Raw genomic sequence first — 3,904 nt, 5'->3', positions numbered from 1 at the left:
TTATAATTTGCTCTGGAAGATGATGAAAGATACGCCCTAATAACATGAAAACAAATGCACAAGTATACAGAACTACTGCAACTAATTGGAGATGTCTTAACTCACCGTATTGGGTAGCAAAAAAAGAATTAGCCATTATACACAATAACAAAAAGCTAACAAATATTACACTGTCGGATTGCTCCTGGTGGTTATAAGAGTATAATAATATGAGAGAAATAATTATGATTGCAATGGCAGCAAATAGAGAGAGCCATCCTAAGATTTGAAAAGAAATCCAATCACTATTAGTAGTTGAGTTTATTAATATTAAAACTCGAAAAGCTGCTATTAGTTGAAAAACGATCGCAACGAAAAGAACAATACCTAAATAGAGTCTCTGCAGGCTCCAGCGTAGTCTTGGAGGGGTATTGGTTCTTAGTGATGGGATTCTATAAAGTAGATAAGGTATCATGTTTCCTATGAATGAAGTTAATAAAGGCTTTTATTTCATAATGATTCATTGTCTTTATTTTTTTGTTTATGCAATTAGACGTATATATTCTAATATTATTTTCATAATTTGTTGCTTCTTTATTATCAGTATAAGATGGCGGCAGTTCATTTAGAGGCGGTTCATTTCTTATTGTGACCATAGTGAAATAAATGTACAACTATACAGAACTACTGTAACTAATTGGATGGATCTGATCCCATTGTATTTATCAGCTAGTTGAGCAGCTAAAAGATCAATTGTAATAAAAGAGAACAAAAATATACAAAATATTAAAATGCATGCTCGATTTCTGTGCTGATTGAACTCAACAATCTCGTTATAACGGTATAATATTGCGCTGGAGAAAGATGTGGCCAGAATGCTAAAACTATACAAATCCCTTCTATTATTTGAGGCACATTCAAACTATGCATAGTTTGTTTTCTTAACATTAAAAATTTACCACCTGCTATTAGTTGAAAAAGACTCTATGCATGCTCTAGCGTGATCTTCGTCCTTTTCTCTATGAGTGAAGTTAATAAAGGCTTTTATTTCATAAAAGCGTTGCCATATTTCGAATAGTATCATGTTTAATAGACTTAAGTGCAGTGAGATTTATGGGGGATATAAACAATAGTTGTAATAAAGCTATAAAATAACGTTATTATCCCTCGAATTTGAAATATTCTGCATTTCAGAATGCGCTTGAGTTGTATTATGGTGGCTTCTTAAGCTTAAGAATAAAAATTGATAAAATTGTTGCGGGGAATTAAAGCGTATTAACAGTAATACATGTCACATCATAATTGAAGATCAAGATGCTCTAAAGAACACATTTATGTGTGTTGTCAGGTGTTTTTATTTACAATATTTACTCTATACGGATAGAGAAGAACTAGATCTATTTACAGAGAACTCAGATGAAATAATTACAGGAGAACTACCATCATGGGAGCTCCCATTATATGAAGAAATTCCTATGTACTTTATTCGTAAAGATGCAAATTCTGAAACAGAGTAATTCGAACTTTAAAAAGTAAAGATGTTTAATCTTTATTGTTATAATAAATGGAATTTGCAATCTGTTATGCGTTATCTATGTTGATTCAATTCAGTTAAGAAATAACAAATAAGCTCTGAAACTTACATTTGTGTGTTCATCACAAGCAGACACTTTTCTTTATAACATCTAAGCTTTGTTAAATGTCTTCTATCTCGCCAAGTAATAATCTTCCGATTCTGCAAGTAATAAGAACATATCAATTTTTCCTTTTCGATAGTGTGACTCATCGGCAATACAATCAAAATATAATAAAATGGATGAGAGTAGAAAGTTTATTACTTAGCATACTATCAGCTGTCACCTATGCCTTTATGGGATATAGCTTCCATGATTTTTTTAACAGAAAGTCCTGAAAATAACATCCATTACATAGCCGTCTATTTTGTTTTATTTCTCTTCTTTATTTTTTGGACTGTTAATCGAGCATCCAAGTTCATGGCAGGAACTCTTTATGCATGTGTATTGATCTTTATGTTATTAGATTATATCTCTAATCAGCCTTCTATAAGGGCCAATAGAATCCAACAAAGAAAAGTTAGGTTGCCTCCCCCTGATATAAGCACCAATAGAATCCAACAAATCCACGTTGATCCACCTCCCTCTTATACAGTTGGTTCATGGGATGGCAGACTTCGCTCATCAAGACATAGAAAATCCATCAGAATCAGAAGAAGAAGCTGCACTTTAAAATAATAACACTGTTAATACAATTTAGTTTCCCACAGCAATTTCACCAATAACGCAAGTCGAAAGCGTTTTCATTTTATGATTTTTATGTATCTATCACTTAACTTAAACAAGCGATATAGATTATTTTCTATGATCGACAAAATGGGCAATTCCATTTTTTTTAAAGTACAGTTTCTTCTTCTGATTCTGATGGATTTTCTATGTCTTGATGAGCGAAGTCTGCCATCCCATGAACCAACTGTATAAGAGGGAGGTGGATCAACGTGGATTTGTTGGATTCTATTGGTGCTTATATCAGGGGGAGGCAACCTAACTTTTCTTTGTTGGATTCTATTGGCCCTTATAGAAGGCTGATTAGAGATATAATCTAATAACATAAAGATCAATACACATGCATAAAGAGTTCCTGCCATGAACTTGGATGCTCGATTAACAGTCCAAAAAATAAAGAAGAGAAAGAGAAGAGAAATAAAGCTGAACAGAGGACTATGTAATGTCCGTTATTTTCGGACCTTTCTGTTAAAAAAAATTATGGAAGTTATATCCCATAAAGGCATAGGTGACAGCTGATATCATGCCAAGTAATAAAATTCCTATTTCCATAAATTTTCTTGCATTTTGATTGTATTGCCGATTATTCGCGATATCGAAAAGGAAAAATTGATATGTTCCTATTACTTGAAGAAGAGCTGCAGAATATATAACAATGAAGTAGACTCTATTTCTGTTTCAACGAAGTCTTCGCCTTGTATTTATTGGATATTCTGGCTGGTAGAGGATTATTTGGTGGGACAGGAATCATTCAACAAGGCTTAGATGTTATAAAGGAAAATGTCTGCTTGCAGACAAACAAATGTGAGTTTCATATTTATTTTTTGTTAACTGAGTTGAATTAATATCGATCACGCAAAACGGATTGCAAATTTTAATATTTTACAGTTAAAGAAAATGATTACCTAATCATGCAAAATATTATTGAATATAGCTTACTTTATTATAGCAGCGAAAGTCATAATACTAATTATTAAATTGCATTTAAGATTTGGAGCGTACCGGGTTCGAACCGGTTGCCTCAACAATGCCATTGTTGCGCTCTACCAATTGAGCTAACGCCCCTTAGGGAAATAATAAATTTTCCCGTTGTTCAATTTTTTCTGTCAAACTTTAAAAGATTGGCTTGAATTTCTTTTAATGACAAAATCGCCTCTTTCTAGCCTCTTGATTCTTTTTTGCAGAGGAGGATGAGTAGCAAAAAGGGCGGAAAGAGGATCATTATTACTAAAAAAAAGATGAGCATATACAAAGCGATAAAGGGGAGGGGTTCGAATTTCACCTTTTTCTTGTTCATGTGCAATCTTTTTTAAAGCATGAATTAAACCTTCAGATGACCTCATAATCGCCACCGCTGTTGCATCAGCAAGGTATTCACGTGTACGGCTAAGCAAGGCACGAAGAACTGACCCGAAAAATCCACCAAATAAACCTGCTAAAAAAAGTACCCCACCAAATACAAAAATAGAGGCATGGTTATTTTCTTTTTTTTGCCGATTAGAATAACGGGTTCTTAACGCCCCTCTACCAAAAAAATCTAAAAAACGAAGACCAATGTATGCCAGAAAAGAAAGCCCCATAATCATTGCGGTAACGCCCATGTGTAAAGGCAAATCTTTATTTTT

At 33.4% G+C, this 3,904-nt stretch overlaps 1 non-coding gene across 1 annotated transcript; it reads right to left on the bottom strand.

The window, feature by feature from the left end:
* Positions 1 to 3,271: 3,271 nt before the first annotated feature.
* On the bottom strand, positions 3,272 to 3,344 carry trnaa-ggc (transfer RNA alanine (anticodon GGC)). The gene has a single exon. It is a non-coding gene; the product is annotated as a tRNA-Ala (tRNA).
* Between the last annotated feature and the right edge of the window lie 560 nt (positions 3,345 to 3,904).

The sequence above is a fragment of the Nelusetta ayraudi genome, unplaced genomic scaffold (genome assembly GCF_046127955.1).
Source record: "Nelusetta ayraudi isolate G7.1 ecotype Tasmania unplaced genomic scaffold, CSIRO-AGI_Nayr_v1 ptg000310l, whole genome shotgun sequence".
Lineage (NCBI taxonomy): Eukaryota > Metazoa > Chordata > Actinopteri > Tetraodontiformes > Monacanthidae > Nelusetta > Nelusetta ayraudi.
Note: the sequence above shows the minus strand (reverse complement) of the source record. Positions and strands in the feature narration are given on the sequence as shown.